An 18820-nucleotide genomic window follows, 5' to 3' on the forward strand; every position below is an offset into this window, starting at 1 on the left:
ACTGTCATTGTCAGGGTAAATGATCAGGGTATCTGTCATGGTCAGGGTAATTGATCAGGGTATCTGTCATTGTCAGGGTAATTGATCAGGGTATCTGTCATGGTCAGGGTAATTGATCAGGGTATCTGTCATGGTCAGGGTAAGTGATCGGGGTATCTGTCATGGTCAGGGTAAGTGATCGGGGTAACTGTCAGGGTCAGGGTAATTGATCAGGGTAACTGTCAGGGTCAGGGTAATTGATCAGGGTATCTGTCAGGGTCAGGGTAATTGATCAGGGTATCTGTCATGGTCAGGGTAATTGATCAGGGTAACTGTCATGGTCAGGGTAATTGATCAGGGTAACTGTCATGGTCAGGGTAATTGATCAGGGTAACTGTCATGGTCAGGGTAATTGATCAGGGTAACTGTCATGGTCAGGGTAATTGATCAGGGTATCTGTCATGGTCAGGGTAATTGTTTAGCCTTAGTGGAGCAAAATGGATAAGAGAACCACTAGTCACTTTTGTTCATCATAAGTGAACAGCTACCCAATCCCCTTTGTTCTTGTGTGTGACCATGCCAGATATCCTGAACAATTAACTTAACCCTGACCATAACAGATACCCTGACCATGCCAGATACCTTAACCCTGACCATGCCAGATACCTTAACCCTGACCATGCCAGATACCTTAACCCTGACCATGCCAGATACCCTGATCATGCCAGATACCTTAACCCTGACCATGCCAGATACCTTAACCCTGACCATGCCAGATACTTTAACCCTGACCATAACAAATACCTTAACCCTGACCATAACAGATACCCCAACCCTGACCATAACAGATACCTTAACCCTGACCATAACAGATACCCCAACCCTGACCATAACAGATACCTTAACCCTGACCATAACAGATACCCCAACCCTGACCATAACAGATACCCCAACCCTGACCATAACAGATACCCCTACCCTGACCATAACAGATACCCCAACCCTGACCATAACAGATACCTTAACCCTGACCATAACAGATACCCTGACCATAACAGATACCCCAACCCTGACCATAACAGATACCTTAACCCTACGTGTTTCCTTCTTCTTTCAGACGGGTCGGGGCCCATGCAGGGCAGGTCGCCCCTTTGCCTGTTAATAAGATTAAAGCTACATTCAGAGATTGTAAAAAGCAACAACACGGCAGCCCCGCCACTTGTTTTGATATACAGTTGAGGGATGGGGTTGGGGACGCTGTAGATCGAGGACATCGTCATGGTTTCAACTATACATTATTTACAAACAATGAAATAAAAACATATTTTGAGATTATAGTAACGTAACACAGTAATATAGTACTATTTTGGATAATAGTATAGTAATACATTTAACTGCAAATATTCTCCAAGAATAAATGGGTATATATCAAGACTCGAAAGCCCTGCCTGTGTTTAACTGTTTTACTCGGATGATTGGAGGACGGCTGGACAGATTGAGGCGAGGAGGGACAGTAGACTATAACACCAGGTTGGTATGAGGGGAGGAGAGACAGTAGACTATAACACCAGGGTTTCCTGTCAAACAGACCCTGACGCGGAGAAGCGTCCTCTAAAAGGGAAGGAACATAGCATGCTATGAGATTAACATAAAGGACTCTGTACTAAAGACACTTTTATTATTTCAACACCAATATTCTACGTGGGAATTCAGTAATAATACCTGCCTGAAGAACTACTCTTGTGGAATGGTACGCAGAGTTGCCCCTCATATCAGAGAGCATTTATATTAGCAGTAATGGTACCACTTTCCATTATGCCTGCAGGCTTTAAGTAAAGTGTTATCCCAGTAATATATCTCAGTGTTGCTCTACACACGTCATAACACTCTTCCTGCACAAGGGCTTTTCTCCTTTTGTTCCCTGAGGTAAGTCATTAACCTGTAAGCCTCCAATCTGATGCCAGAGCTAGAGAGAGAGAGAGAGAGAGAGAACGAGAGAGTGAGCGAGAGCGCTAGAGAGAGAGAGAGAGAGCTAGAGAGAGAGAGAGAGCTAGAGAGAGAGAGAGAGCTAGAGAGAGAGATAGCTAGAGAGAGAGAGCTAGAGAGAGAGAGAGAGCGAGAGAGAGAGAGAGAGAGAGAGACATTTGTACATTGTTACAACACTGCATATATATAATATGACATTTGTATCACAGCAGCAAGATTTGTGACCTGTTGCCACAAGAAAAGGGCAACCAGTGAAGAACAAACACCACTGTAAATACAACCCATATTTATGTTTATTTATTTTAACTTGTGTGCTTTAACCATTTGTACATTGTTACAACACTGCATATATATAATATGACATTTGTAATGTCTTTATTGTTTTGAAACTTCTGTATGTGTAATGTTTACTGTTCATTTTTATTGTTTATTTGACTTTTGTATATTACCTACCTCACTTGCTTTGGCAATGTTAACACATGTTTCCCATGCCAATAAAGCCCCTTGAATTGAATTGAAATTGAATTGAGAGAGAGAGAGAGAGAGAGAGAGAGCGAGAGAGAGAGAGAGAGAGAGAGAGCTAGAGAGAGAGCGCTAGAGAGAGAGCGCTAGAGAGAGAGCGCTAGAGAGAGAGCGAGAGAGAGAGAGAGAGAGAGAGAGAGAGAGAGAGAGAGAGAGAGAGAGAGAGAGAGAGAGAGAGAGAGAGAGAGAGAGAGAGAGAGAGAGAGAGAGAGAGAGAGAGAGAGAGAGAGAGAGAGAGAGAGAGAGCTAGAGAGAGAGAGAGAGCGATTTCGAGCAGCTTTCATTGCTCCACATTATCCCCGGGAGGCTTCAGAGTGCTTTGAAATCAGAGGCTTTATTGCTACTGCTTCTAGAGCTCTGAGCATCTCTGACTCACAGGGCCCAGAGGTCTAACCTCCACTTAGCCTACACACTTGTGCACTCAACCCCTCCACTTAGCCTACACACTAGTGCACTCAACCCCTCCACTTAGGCTACACACTTGTGCACTCAACCCCTCCACTTAGGCTACACACTTGTGCACTCAACCCCTCCACTTAGGCTACACACTTACACACACTAACATTTACACTTGCACACTAAGAGAGGAGAGGAACGGGCATGAAGGCCAAAGAGGAATGGATTGCACATGTTTGTATTTATTTTATTACAATGTGTGATGGTACAATGTAATGAAAGACAAATAGCAATAAAGTATGTTTTTTGTTGTTGTTCAATATCTGATAGATTCATGTTTTGAAAATATGACCCTCTTTCTGCCTCTTTCTTTCCACTGTAAAAACAATACAGAACATGTATTCACACAGCCTTGAAAGCCTTCATTAGGCGTTGAGCAATTAGCAAACTGGCAAGGGCATCAATTATCACTTAAATATACAGATAGAATAAATAATCAAATAATTAACATCATGCGAGTGGAAATTGCATTTGTATTTTAATTTAATTATTTATTTATTTTTAGCTTTTAATTCATGTTTTTTTTTTATGTCTGCCCAGACATCAGTAAGATAGAAAAGTACCTAGCAATTACTAAGTGAGTGAGTGAGTGAGTGAGTGAGTGAGTGAGTGAGTCAGTGAGTGAGAGCGCGAGAGAGATAGATAGAAACAGAGTGAAACAGAGAGAGAATAAAAAGAGAGAGAGAAGAAAAAGAGAGAGAGAAGAGAGAGGAAAAAGAGAGAGAGAGGAAAAAGAGAGAGAGAAGAGAGAGAGAGAAAAAAGAGAGAGAGAGAAGAGAGAGGAAAAAGAGAGACAGAGCGTGTGAGAGAGAGAGAAGAGAGAAAGAGAGAAAGTAGAGCCTGTGAATAAGAGAATAGAACAGGTAATTAAAAGGTGTCTGAGTATCAGTTAAGACTGACCTAAATTCCTCCACTGGATTGAACCAGAACCAACTGGGACGGTGTTATGTAAAAGAGATGTTTGTGTTGAAAACCAACCTGGCCTACATCCCAACATGGCCTCCTGTTCCTAGTCCCAACATGGCCCCCTGTTCCTAGTCCCATCATGGCCTCCTGTTCCTAGTCCCAACATGGCCCCCTGTTCCTAGTCCCAACATGGCCCCCTGTTCCTAGTCCCAACATGGCCCCCTGTTCCTAGTCCCAACATGGTCCCCTGGTCATAGTCCCAACATGGTCCCTGTTCCTAGTCCCAACATGGCCCCCTGTTCCTAGTCCCAACATGGCCCCCTGTTCCTAGTCCCAACATGCCCCCTGTTCCTAGTCCCAACATGGCCCCCTGTTCCTAGTCCCAACATGGCCCCCTGTTCCTAGTCCCAACATGGCCCCCTGTTCCTAGTCCCAACATGGCCCCCTGTTCCTAGTCCCAACATGGCCCCCTGTTCCTAGTCCCAACATGGTCCCCTGGTCCTAGTCCCAACATGGTCCCTGTTCCTAGTCCCAACATGGCCCCCTGTTCCTAGTCCCAACATGGCCCCTGTTCCTAGTCCCAACATGGCCCCCTGTTCCTAGTCCCAACATGGCCCCTGTTCCTAGTCCCAACATGGCCCCTGTTCCTAGTCCCAACATGGCCCCTGGTCCTAGTCCCAACATGGCCCCCTGTTCCTAGTCCCAACATGGCCCCCTGTTCCTAGTCCCAACATGGCCCCCTGTTCCTAGTCCCAACATGGTCCCCTGTTCCTAGTCCCAACATGGCCCCCTGTTCCTAGTCCCAACATGGCCCCCTGTTCCTAGTCCCAACATGGTCCCCTGTTCCTAGTCCCAACATGGCCCCCTGTTCCTAGTCCCAACATGGCCCCCTGTTCCTAGTCCCAACATGGCCCCCTGTTCCTAGTCCCAACATGGTCCCCTGTTCCTAGTCCCAACATGGTCCCCTGTTCCTAGTCCCAAAATGGTCCCCTGTTCCTAGTCCCAACATGGCCCCCTGTTCCTAGTCCCAACATGGCCCCCTGTTCCTAGTCCCAACATGGTCCCTGTTCCTAGTCCCAACATGCCCCCTGTTCCTAGTCCCAACATGGCCCCCTGTTCCTAGTCCCAACATGGCCCCTGTTCCTAGTCCCAACATGGCCCCCTGTTCCTGGCCCCCTGTTCCTAGTCCCAACATGGCCCCCTGTTCCTAGTCCCAACATGGCCCCCTGTTCCTAGTCCCAACATGGCCCCCTGTTCCTGGCCCCCTGTTCCTAGTCCCAACATGGCCCCCTGTTCCTAGTCCCAACATGGTCCCCTGTTCCTAGTCCCAACATGGTCCCCTGTTCCTAGTCCCAACATGGCCCCCTGTTCCTAGTCCCAACATGGCCCCCTGTTCCTAGTTCCAACATGGCCCCCTGTTCCTAGTCCCAACATGGCCCCCTGTTCCTAGTCCCAACATGGTCCCCTGTTCCTAGTCCCAACATGGCCCCCTGTTCCTAGTCCCAACATGGCCCCCTGTTCCTAGTCCCAACATGGACCCTGTTCCTAGTCCCAACATGGCCCCCTGGTCCTAGTCCCAACATGGCCCCTGTTCCTAGTCCCAACATGGCCCCCTGTTCCTAGTCCCAACATGGCCCCCTGTTCCTAGTCCCAACATGGCCCCCTGCCCTAGTCCCAACATGGCCCCCTGTTCCTAGTCCCAACATGGTCCCCTGTTCCTAGTCCCAACATGGTCCCCTGTTCCTAGTCCCAACATGGCCCCCTGTTCCTAGTCCCAACATGGCCCCCTGTTCCTAGTCCCAACATGGCCCCCTGTTCCTAGTCCCAACATGGCCCCCTGTTCCTAGTCCCAACATGGCCCCCTGTTCCTAGTCCCAACATGGCCCCCTGTTCCTAGTCCCAACATGGCCCCCTGTTCCTAGTCCCAACATGGCCCCCTGTTCCTAGTCCCAACATGGCCCCCTGTTCCTAGTCCCAACATGGCCCCCTGTTCCTAGTCCCAACATGCCCCCTGTTCCTAGTCCCAACATGGCCCCCTGTTCCTAGTCCCAACATGGCCCCCTGTTCCTAGTCCCAACATGGCCCCCTGTTCCTAGTCCCAACATGGCCCCCTGGTCCTAGTCCCAACATGGCCCCCTGTTCCTAGTCCCAACATGGCCCCCTGTTCCTAGTCCCAACATGGCCCCCTGTTCCTAGTCCCAACATGGCCCCCTGTTCCTAGTCCCAACATGGCCCCCTGTTCCTAGTCCCAACATGGCCCCCTGTTCCTAGTCCCAACATGGCCCCCTGTTCCTAGTCCCAACATGCCCCCTGTTCCTAGTCCCAACATGGCCCCCTGTTCCTAGTCCCAACATGGCCCCCTGTTCCTAGTCCCAACATGGCCCCCTGTTCCTAGTCCCAACATGGCCCCCTGTTCCTAGTCCCAACATGGCCCCCTGGTCCTAGTCCCAACATGGCCCCCTGTTCCTAGTCCCAACATGGCCCCCTGTTCCTAGTCCCAACATGGCCCCCTGTTCCTTGTCCCAACATGGCCCCCTGTTCCTAGTCCCAACATGGCCCCCTGTTCCTAGTCCCAACATGGCCCCCTGTTCCTAGTCCCAACATGGCTCCCTGTTCCTAGTCCCAACATGGTCCCCTGTTCCTAGTCCCAACATGGCCCCCTGTGCCTAGTCCCAACATGGCCCCCTGTTCCTAGTCCCAACATGGCCCGCTGTTCCTAGTCCCAACATGGCCCACAGTTCCTAGTCCCAACATGGCCCCCTGTTCCTAGTCCCAACATGGTCCCCTGTTCCTAGTCCCAACATGGTCCCCTGTCCCTAGTCCCAACATGGCCCCCTGTTCCTAGTCCCAACATGGCCCCCTGTTCCTAGTCCCAACATGGCCCCCTGTTCCTAGTCCCAACATGGCCCCCTGTTCCTAGTCCCAACATGGCCCCCTGTTCCTAGTCCCAACATGGCCCCCTGTTCCTAGTCCCAACATGGCCCCCTGTTCCTAGTCCCAACATGGCCCCCTGTTCCTAGTCCCAACATGCCCCCTGTTCCTAGTCCCAACATGGCCCCCTGTTCCTAGTCCCAACATGGCCCCCTGTTCCTAGTCCCAACATGGCCCCCTGTTCCTAGTCCCAACATGGCCCCCTGGTCCTAGTCCCAACATGGCCCCCTGTTCATAGTCCCAACATGGCCCCCTGTTCCTAGTCCCAACATGGCCCCCTGTTCCTAGTCCCAACATGGCCCCCTGTTCCTAGTCCCAACATGGCCCCCTGTTCCTAGTCCCAACATGGCCCCCTGTTCCTAGTCCCAACATGGCCCCCTGTTCCTAGTCCCAACATGGCCCCCTGTTCCTAGTCCCAACATGGTCCCCTGTTCCTAGTCCCAACATGGTCCCCTGTTCCTAGTCCCAACATGGTCCCCTGTTCCTAGTCCCAACATGGTCCCCTGTTCCTAGTCCCAACATGGTCCCCTGTTCCTAGTCCCAACATGGCCCCCTGTTCCTAGTCCCAACATGGCCCCCTGTTCCTAGTCCCAACATGGTCCCTGTTCCTAGTCCCAACATGCCCCCTGTTCCTAGTCCCAACATGGCCCCCTGTTCCTAGTCCCAACATGGCCCCCTGTTCCTAGTCCCAACATGGCCCCCTGTTCCTGGCCCCCTGTTCCTAGTCCCAACATGGCCCCCTGATCCTAGTCCCAACATGGCCCCCTGTTCCTAGTCCCAACATGGCCCCCTGTTCCTAGTCCCAACATGGCCCCCTGTTCCTAGTTCCAACATGGCCCCCTGTTCCTAGTCCCAACATGGCCCCCTGTTCCTAGTCCCAACATGGTCCCCTGTTCCTAGTCCCAACATGGCCCCCTGTTCCTAGTCCCAACATGGCCCAACGTTCCTAGTCCCAACATGGCCCCCTGGTCCTAGTCCCAACATGGCCCCTGTTCCTAGTCCCAACATGGCCCCCTGTTCCTAGTCCCAACATGGCCCCCTGTTCCTAGTCCCAACATGGCCCCCTGTTCCTAGTCCCAACATGGCCCCCTGTTCCTAGTCCCAACATGGCCCCCTGTTCCTAGTCCCAACATGGTCCCCTGTTCCTAGTCCCAACATGGTCCCCTGTTCCTAGTCCCAACATGGCCCCCTGTTCCTAGTCCCAACATGGCCCCCTGTTCCTAGTCCCAACATGGCCCCCTGTTCCTAGTCCCAACATGGCCCCCTGTTCCTAGTCCCAACATGGCCCCCTGTTCCTAGTCCCAACATGGCCCCCTGTTCCTAGTCCCAACATGGCCCCCTGTTCCTAGTCCCAACATGGCCCCCTGTTCCTAGTCCCAACATGCCCCCTGTTCCTAGTCCCAACATGGCCCCCTGTTCCTAGTCCCAACATGGCCCCCTGTTCCTAGTCCCAACATGGCCCCCTGTTCCTAGTCCCAACATGGCCCCCTGTTCCTAGTCCCAACATGGCCCCCTGGTCCTAGTCCCAACATGGCCCCCTGTTCCTAGTCCCAACATGGCCCCCTGTTCCTAGTCCCAACATGGCCCCCTGTTCCTAGTCCCAACATGGCCCCCTGTTCCTAGTCCCAACATGGCCCCCTGTTCCTAGTCCCAACATGCCCCCTGTTCCTAGTCCCAACATGGCCCCCTGTTCCTAGTCCCAACATGGCCCCCTGTTCCTAGTCCCAACATGGCCCCCTGTTCCTAGTCCCAACATGGCCCCCTGGTCCTAGTCCCAACATGGCCCCCTGTTCCTAGTCCCAACATGGCCCCCTGTTCCTAGTCCCAACATGGCCCCCTGTTCCTAGTCCCAACATGGCCCCCTGTTCCTAGTCCCAACATGCCCCCTGTTCCTAGTCCCAACATGGCCCCCTGTTCCTAGTCCCAACATGGCCCCCTGTTCCTAGTCCCAACATGGCCCCCTGTTCCTAGTCCCAACATGGCCCCCTGTTCCTAGTCCCAACATGGCCCCCTGGTCCTAGTCCCAACATGGCCCCCTGTTCCTAGTCCCAACATGGCCCCCTGATCCTAGTCCCAACATGGCCCCCTGTTCCTAGTCCCAACATGGCCCCCTGTTCCTAGTCCCAACATGGCCCCCTGTTCCTAGTCCCAACATGGCCCCCTGTTCCTAGTCCCAACATGGCTCCCTGTTCCTAGTCCCAACATGGTCCCCTGTTCCTAGTCCCAACATGGCCCCCTGTGCCTAGTCCCAACATGGCCCCCTGTTCCTAGTCCCAACATGGCCCCCTGTTCCTAGTCCCAACATGGCCCCCTGTTCCTAGTCCCAACATGGCCCCCTGTTCCTAGTCCCAACATGATCCCCTGTTCCTAGTCCCAACATGGTCCCCTGTTCCTAGTCCCAACATGGCCCCCTGTTCCTAGTCCCAACATGGCCCCCTGTTCCTAGTCCCAACATGGCCCCCTGTTCATAGTCCCAACATGGCCCCCTGTTCCTAGTCCCAACATGGCCCCCTGTTCCTAGTCCCAACATGGCCCCCTGTTCCTAGTCCCAACATGGCCCCCTGTTCCTAGTCCCAACATGGCCCCCTGTTCCTAGTCCCAACATGGCCCCCTGTTCCTAGTCCCAACATGGTCCCCTGTTCCTAGTCCCAACATGGCCCCCTGTTCCTAGTCCCAACATGCCCCCTGTTCCTAGTCCCAACATGGCCCCCTGTTCCTAGTCCCAACATGGCCCCCTGTTCCTAGTCCCAACATGGCCCCCTGTTGCTAGTCCCAACATGGCCCCCTGGTCCTAGTCCCAACATGGCCCCCTGTTCCTAGTCCCAACATGGCCCCCTGTTCCTAGTCCCAACATGGCCCCCTGTTCCTAGTCCCAACATGGCCCCCTGTTCCTAGTCCCAACATGGCCCCCTGTTCCTAGTCCCAACATGCCCCCTGTTCCTAGTCCCAACATGGCCCCCTGTTCCTAGTCCCAACATGGCCCCCTGTTCCTAGTCCCAACATGGCCCCCTGTTCCTAGTCCCAACATGGCCCCCTGTTCCTAGTCCCAACATGGACCCCTGGTCCTAGTCCCAACATGGCCCCCTGTTCCTAGTCCCAACATGGCCCCCTGTTCCTAGTCCCAACATGGCCCCCTGTTCCTAGTCCCAACATGGCCCCCTGTTCCTAGTCCCAACATGGCCCCCTGTTCCTAGTCCCAACATGGCCCCCTGTTCCTAGTCCCAACATGGCTCCCTGTTCCTAGTCCCAACATGGTCCCCTGTTCCTAGTCCCAACATGGCCCCCTGTGCCTAGTCCCAACATGGCCCCCTGTTCCTAGTCCCAACATGGCCCCCTGTTCCTAGTCCCAACATGGCCCCCTGTTCCTAGTCCCAACATGGCCCCCTGTTCCTAGTCCCAACATGGCCCCCTGTTCCTAGTCCCAACATGGCTCCCTGTTCCTAGTCCCAACATGGCCCCCTGTTCCTAGTCCCAACATGGCCCCCTGTTCCTAGTCCCAACATGGCCCCCTGTTCCTAGTCCCAACATGGCCCCCTGTTCCTAGTCCCAACATGGCCCCCTGTTCCTAGTCCCAACATGGCTCCCTGTTCCTAGTCCCAACATGGCCCCCTGTTCCTAGTCCCAACATGGCTCCCTGTTCCTAGTCCCAACATGGCCCCCTGTTCCTAGTCCCAACATGGCCCCCCTGTTCCTAGTCCCAACATGGCCCCTGGTCCTAGTCCCAACATGGCCCCTGGTCCTAGTCCCAACATGGTAAACCTCCAGACAGGCTAGAGCACACGCTCAAAGCATCTGAATGATTTCAAATAGTATTTGAATCCATGCAGGTCTGGTTGGAAACATGTGGTTGTTCCTGTCATACTCTGGCACAGGGAGAGAGAGAGAGAGGGACAATATGCCCATTCTTCAACAGTGACTGGGATTAGCAAGCGGAGGCCTACATCACTTACAGTATGACGTCACCATTCTAGAATCTAGTTCATTATGCGTTGTTCTACTGCGGACTCTCTTTTGTGTTCGCCGTTCTAACGTCTGCTAATGCATTCTATTGTTGCAGTGTAGGCCTAAAAACGTTCTGACGTATAAAACTGCGGCGTCTCAAGAGAACATGTCTTAGAGCTTGAGAAACGTTAGCAGCAAAGGAAGCCGCGCTGAGAGGAAGTGGGAGGCAGAGTGAAAGGAACAGTGACATTGATGGAAAAAGATCCCCATTGAAGAGGAGTGGAGAGGTAAACAACACACTGGAGAAGTGTGATACAAGTTTAGATCAGGAGAAGACAACGGCATAAGTATGCCTCTTTCATACACACACACACACACACACACACACACACACACACACACACACACACACACACACACACACACACACGGTTGTCAGAGAGCGGTTATACTGTAGACAATTTAATAACAAGCACACACACACACACACATTCTAACCGCTTATCCTTGATCTTATTCCATATTGTGATGTATGACAACCACGAGCCAGTAGCTGTACTGAACAACAGCATCTCTGAATCCTAGAAGGCCAAGCAACATGGCGGGCTTAGGGCTGAAGCCAGACAGACACTACACAAACACACACGCACACGCACACAGCGAGCCTAGGGCTGGAGCCACACAGACACCACACGAACACACACACACACACACACACACACACACACACACACACACACACACACACACACGCACACGCACACAGCGAGCCTAGGGCTGGTCGCTGGTGCCACAGTAACTATAGGCAAGTATGAGATCAATATATCTGCCAAAGACCTCCAGCTACACCATCTACTGATGGTCTGAGTCCCAAATGGCACCCTATTCCCGACATAGTGCACTACTGTTGACCAGAATAGGGAATAGGGTGTCATTTGTCAGGCATCTAGTCTGCCAACACACCGTTACAGTATACCACTGTAGGGTCCAACAGTCTCTAGATGCTTTGAACTGGTGAAACAACATAAATTACCATTAATCAGATGCATGTATGGTGTGTGTGTGTGTGTGTGTGTGTGTGTGTGTGTGTGTGTGTGTGTGTGTGTGTGTGTGTGTGTGTGTGTGTGTGTGTGTGTGTGTGTGTGTGTGTGTGTGTGTGTGTGTGTGTGTGTGTGTGTGTGTGTGTGTGTCCCATACACCAGGTCTACACACTTAGCTAAGTGTATCTTATCCTTATCCTTCTTATCAGAATATCTCACTGGAGCGTTCCTCCAAGCTGATATCTTACTGGAGCGTTCCTCCAAGATGATAATTTACTGGAGCGTTCCTCCAAGCTGATATCTTACTGGAGAGTTCCTCCAGGATGATATCTTACTGGAGAGTTCCTCCAAGCTGATAACTTACTGGAGCGTTCCTCCAAGCTGATATCTTACTGGAGCGTTCCTCCAAGATGATAACTTACTGGAGAGTTCCTCCAAGCTGATATCTTACTGGAGAGTTCCTCCAAGCTGATAACTTACTGGAGCGTTCCTCCAAGCTGATAACTTACTGGAGCGTTCCTCCAAGCTGATATCTTACTGGAGAGTTCCTCCAAGATGATATCTTACTGGAGAGTTCCTCCAAGCTGATATCTTACTGGAGAGTTCCTCCAAGCTGATATCTTACTGGAGCGTTCCTACAAGATGACATCTTATTGGAGCGTTCCTCCAAGCTGATATCTTACTGGAGCGTTCCTCCAAGCTGATAACTTACTGGAGCGTTCCTCCAAGCTGATATCTTACTGGAGCGTTCCTCCAAGCTGATAACTTACTGGAGAGTTCCTCCAAGCTGATATCTTACTGGAGCGTTCCTCCAAGCTGATATCTTACTGGAGCGTTCCTCCAAGCTGATATCTTACTGGAGCGTTCCCCCAATGCTGATATCTTACTGGAGCGTTCCTCCATGCTGACGACAGACTCAAACCCAGAAGCATTTTTCTCTCTTGTTTGTCTGAGGCTATGAATAGATTGAGTACTTTGAAATGGAAGTATGTGCTCACAAACCCCCACACAGATAAAACTTCCATATTAATATCCTCTCGCTTGGAGATTGTGTGTGTGGGTCGCTTATTTTATGTTGTTGGTTGATAGGTAGACTGTGGGCTCAGACTCACACAAATGCATACATGCTCACGTTCACACACACACACACACACACACACACACACACACACACACACACACACACACACACACACACACACACACACACACACACACACACACACACACACACACACACACACACACACACACACACATCATATAATATCAGATAAACAAGGAGCTTGTCAATATCAAGCTCCTCTCTGATAATACAGTTTAGCGCTGGACTCAATCTCATCAGCAATATCAAATGAGTCTCTCACTGTCACAGAAGTAGGGATAAAATGACTGTGAAAAACATACTATTATAGTACAGTGTATTGTTAAATCAAATATAATACAATTAAAGAGGATAAATATGCATGTTTAAGGTCATTCATGAGCCTGTCATTCTATGAAGAGGGCAAATGGTTAGTAGCCTATTAGTAATTAGTGCCTATAAGAAGCTTTACGCTTTCACCCTAATCTCATAAAGAAGCAGATATGTGTTCTGGCCATGCTACTTAGTGTTTCAAGTTATTATAGAAGCAGATATGTGTTCTGGCCATGCTACTTAGTGTTTCAAGTTATTATAGAAGTAGATATGTGTTCTGGCCATGCTACTTAGTGTTTCAAGTTATTATAGAAGTAGATATGTGTTCTGGCCATGCTACTTAGTGTTTCAAGTTATTATAGAAATAGATATGTGTTCTGTCCATGCTACTCAGTGTTTCAAGTTATTATAGAAGTAGATATGTGTTCTGGCCATGCTACTCAGTGTTTCAAGTTATTATAGAAGTAGATGTGTGTTCTGGCCATGCTACTTAGGGTTTCAAGTTATTATAGAAGCAGATATGTGTTCTGGCCATGCTACTTAGGGTTTCAAGTTATTATAGAAGCAGATATGTGTTCTGGCCATGCTACTTAGGGTTTCAAGTTATTATAGAAGCAGATATGTGTTCTGGCCATGCTACTCAGTGTTTCAAGTTATTATAGAAGTAGATATGTGTTCTGGCCATGCTACGTAGGGTTTCAAGTTATTATAGAAGCAGATATGTGTTCTGGCCATGCTACTCAGGGTTTCAAGTTATTATAGAAGTAGATATGTGTTCTGGCCATGCTACTCAGTGTTTCAAGTTATTATAGAAGTAGATATGTGTTCTGGCCATGCTACTTAGGGTTTCAAGTTATTATAGAAGTAGATATGTGTTCTGGCCATGCTACTCAGTGTTTCAAGTTATTATAGAAGTAGATATGTGTTCTGGCCATGCTACTCAGTGTTTCAAGTTATTATAGAAGCAGATATGTGTTCTGGCCATGCTACTGAGGGTTTCAAGTTATTATAGAAGCAGATATGTGTTCTGGCCATGCTACTCAGGTTTTCAAGTTATTATAGAAGTAGATATGTGTTCTGGCCATGCTACTCAGGTTTTCAAGTTATTATAGAAGTAGATATGTGTTCTGGCCATGCTACTCAGTGTTTCAAGTTATTATAGAAGCAGATATGTGTTCTGGCCATGCTACTGAGGGTTTCAAGTTATTATAGAAGCAGATATGTGTTCTGGCCATGCTACTCAGGTTTTCAAGTTATTATAGAAGTAGATATGTGTTCTGGCCATGCTACTCAGGTTTTCAAGTTATTATAGAAGCAGATATGTGTTCTGGCCATGCTACTCAGGTTTTCAAGTTATTATAGAAGTAGATATGTGTTCTGGCCATGCTACTCAGGGTTTCACGTTATTATAGAAGCAGATATGTGTTCTGGCCATGCTACTTAGGGTTTAAAGTTATTATAGAAGTAGATATGTGTTCTGGCCATGCTACTCAGGTTTTCAAGTTATTATAGAAGTAGATATGTGTTCTGGCCATGCTACTCAGGGTTTCAAGTTATTATAGAAGCAGATATGTGTTCTGGCCATGCTACTTAGGGTTTCAAGTTATTATAGAAGTAGATATGTGTTCTGGCCATGCTACTCAGGTTTTCAAGTTATTATAGAAGTAGATATGTGTTCTGGCCATGCTACTCAGGGTTTCAAGTTATTATAGAAGCAGATATGTGTTCTGGCCATGCTACTTAGGGTTTCAAGTTATTATAGAAGTAGATATGTGTTCTGGCCATGCTACTCAGTGTTTCAAGTTATTATAGAAGTAGATATGTGTTCTCGCCATGCTACTTAGGGTTTCAAGTTATTATAGAAGTAGATATGTGTTCTGGCCATGCTACTTAGGGTTTCAAGTTATTATAGAAGTAGATATGTGTTCTGGCCATGCTACTCAGGGTTTCAAGTTATTATAGAAGCAGATATGTGTTCTGGCCATGCTACTTAGGGTTTCAAGTTATTATAGAAGTAGATATGTGTTCTGGCCATGCTACTCAGTGTTTTAAGTTATTATAGAAGTAGATATGTGTTCTGGCCATGCTACTCAGGGTTTCACGTTATTTTAAATCAAATCAATTTTTATTTGTCACATACACATGGTTAGCAGATGTTAATGCGAGTGTAGCGAAATGCTTGTGCTTCTAGTTCCGACAATGCAGTAATAACCAACAAGTAATCTAACCTAACAATTCAATTTTAAAACCCGTACATATGAACTCGTCTTCTACTATTTATTTTTATTTTTGTGGTTATTTGACCAAATATTGCGAAAGAGTTCCAAATAGGCCTTTACAAGCAAATTCTAATTAAAACCCAGGCAGTGATAAAATCCTGCATGCAGCACTCAAGCAGTTAATAAGGCTTAAGGTTCAGAGCTTTGGCTTTAGGACTAATCACAAAGCATTCTAAATATACAAGTAGCCAGCCTTCTACTTTTACAGTACAGACACTGAGAGGCGTATACACCTTATAACGGATCGGAACATCATGACTTGATTATGTGAGCACAAGGTCAAAACAACAGAAACCATCAGGGGGAAATATCTAGGCCTATAGTGTATATACAGGGTGGCTCTCTCTCTCCAAGACACTTCATAATTGGATCGATATGATGGTGATCAATTATGCCTAGAGATGAATGATACAGAATGAGCACTGCCTGTCATGCAAACAGCAGAGTGGCAGTCTGTGTGTTTCAGGAATGGGGTCATAATAGCTTATAGTCAAAACGGTTCAAAAGCTAGAGTCAGATTCATAGGAAGACAATAAGTTTGTTGAACTTTATTAAAAAAACAAACATTTACCACAGAGAGGGTTTTATTCTGTGTTCTACTATACTGTTCCTGGCTGGCAAAGTACCAGGATGTTGTCTCTGGTTTTGAATCTGAATTTAGAGAACTGAATTTATCTAAAATCTGAATGCATCTGAGAAGTTGAATATATGAAACTTGATAAACTTGAAATACTAAGTTTGTAAACTTGATATACAGACAATGAATGCAATATATAATTTACCATATTGAAACTGAATACATAAATATTGAATTTGAATATTCATAAATATTGCATTTTAATGCTGACTGCAATATTAATTCAATTCAGTTTCAAATCATGAAATTCAAATGATGAAATATATGAATCAATTTGTGCATTATAAATTCAAAAATGTATTTACATAAAATGCTACATCCTAATACAAATTCAAAATGATGGAATTCAGAATATAATTTTCTATTGCCACTGAAATCGCGCCATACCCGTGCTACGCAGCTCTCTGTGCTGGATGTTGTTGAGACTCTCCGGGGTCACTGCATCGGCTCTTAGCCCCCAAGCTCCCAAAACAATAGATAAATATGTGCTCACTCTCAATAAACTACTAATGTAATGTGTGAACATCTGTCGGGAGTAGGGACCAACTGTTCCATATGCCACGGAAACATCAATAAGGTGAATCGAATCAGAGAGAATGAGGTGTTCTGTAGCACCCGGATAGAATCACAGCCCGCTGCGCGTCAGCCCGGCTCCTTACTAAACTTCGGTACGCTACTTTGTGTTGCTTTACCAATTCGAGACCAGTCAGTCGCTTTATCATAAACAGAGTCATGCGAGCAAACACCTCAGCTCAGCAATACAATTAAAAGAAAACAAACGCAGATGGTACAATTACTTCAAGACGTTTAAATATATTACGAATTCGTTTATCCCCTAGCCTACTTCACGTATTAAACGATGTATGGTAGCGATGATGTGTGCGGCACCGTCCTATGTCTGGTGCAAATGTTAGCCTACACGGTCGCTTTCAATCTACGTCCGATAGTTCTTGGTGGAAGTTCGGAAAAACCGCGATTCTGGCTTCCGATAATGTCTTTTCATGTGTCAATATCAGAGCGCCACAATGTTACAAATTGAGACATCTTGCAGTGACAGATAATTATATTAGGCTGAGACAATACAGGCTACTGTACAGTTTGTCTCAAAGACCGCATTCATATCGTGCGTACCCAAGGGTTGCACAACTACATCTTTACGCACATTTTTCTAAAAATGAATAGCCAAGTCTTACCTTGGTATGGTGTGTAAAAAGCCTCTGGGAAATAGTAGCTGAAAATGATATATCCCTGTCGGAGCGAGAGCCTTCAACTGCAATAGTCCTGATGTCAGAGTGACAATAAACCAGAGAGAGAGAGAGAGAGAGAGAGACAGAGAGAGAGATATGCATACAGAGACGGCTACGGACTGCCCTATCCAATTACACAAGACAAATGAGAAGCAAAATGAAAACAATGCACAACCGGTACGGCCATCTGCTAATAGCCGATACACCCCCCGCAGTGCCCTAAAACCCACTTCCAGAATAACCTATAAAACGGTACAGTAGTCGAACTATACATTCAATATGTGGCGTAATGAAAACGGAACAGTGATTCGTGGGATTTTATGTTCATTTGAAGGAAGAAAAAAAACTATTTTACTTTAGAAAGTGTTCTCAAGAGCAATACAAAGAGTCTTCTAGTCAATCACAAATTGATCTGTCATTTGAAATCACACTTAATTAACTCGATACAAATTTGCATATCAGCAAGGGGAAAATGCAATTAGGCTACTTTATGATTTAGAATCACTTCTCAAGCGCAGTAGCCGAAAGGTCTATATTTCAACAACAACAACAATTAGGCTGACTACAGCCATAGAGTGTCGACACAGGAAATAATTGGCTTTCCAGTCAATTGCAAACCATGGTCACCTAAAATGAATAGTATATGTCCAGTCTAGGCAAGCTGTGCATGACTGGCCCAGCGGTCTGGCATTCCTCTCCTTCTACCCACCGCCATCTAGCGAAACAGTTGAGACATGCTATACAAGGCTTAAACCTACTGTGTAATCTAAATGTTTAATATGTTTGGCCTAGTTCCTTCCATGTCCTCCATAACTGAACCGGTGCATTCGTCCATGTTTGAAATGCGCAGTTTAAATAAGGCACACAGTTGGCCATCGGCATTGTCAATATATATTCCTCTTGCTCGACATTTTCTTTTGTAAAATGCATTGATAAAATTCCATTACGTCACTAGCTGTTTGTTCGTGTCATAAGACCCTGTAGGTTCACACACATTTAAACAGTTGGCAAGGCAACCAAATGGTAGCATGTTTATTTCTGCCTGTAGTCTACCGATGTCCAATCAAATGAATGCATTGGAGGCTGCCGAGGGGAGGACGGCTCATTTTAGTGGCAGGAACAGGGCAAATGGGATTACATCAAATACATAGAAACCACGTGTTTGATGTATTTGATACCATTCCAGTCATTTATCTCCAGCCATTACCATGAGCCATTACCATGAGCCATTACCATGAGCCATTATCATGAGCCCATCCTACCCAATGAAGGTGCCACCAACCTCCTGTGCATGAATGGAAGAATTTCAGTACAGTAACATAAATCTTCAGTAAGTCTGCCACCTGCTGGCTGTTAAGAATTCAGCCTACACAGCCTGTCTGGCTGTTAAGAATCAGCCTACACAGCCTGTCTGGCTATTAAGAATTCAGCCTACACAGCCTGTCTGGCTGTTAAGAATTCAGCCTACACATCCTGTC

The 18820-nt window shown here is 47.7% G+C and overlaps 1 protein-coding gene across 4 annotated transcripts in view; it reads right to left on the minus strand.

Annotated features, from left to right (window-relative positions):
• LOC139536362 (poly(rC)-binding protein 3-like) overlaps positions 1–17546 on the minus strand; it is a 166739-nt gene extending 149193 nt beyond the window's left edge. The window contains exon 1 of one of the 4 annotated variants that reach the window (XM_071336843.1): positions 17289–17546. The gene's annotated coding sequence lies outside the window, so the exon portion shown is untranslated. The remainder of the gene's footprint in view (positions 1–17288) is intronic. The other 3 variants (XM_071336842.1, XM_071336840.1, XM_071336841.1) reach the window with 3 other exon arrangements.
• Between the last annotated feature and the right edge of the window lie 1274 nt (positions 17547–18820).

The sequence above is a fragment of the Salvelinus alpinus genome, chromosome 12, assembly GCF_045679555.1.
Source record: "Salvelinus alpinus chromosome 12, SLU_Salpinus.1, whole genome shotgun sequence".
Classification (NCBI taxonomy): Eukaryota; Metazoa; Chordata; class Actinopteri; order Salmoniformes; family Salmonidae; genus Salvelinus; species Salvelinus alpinus.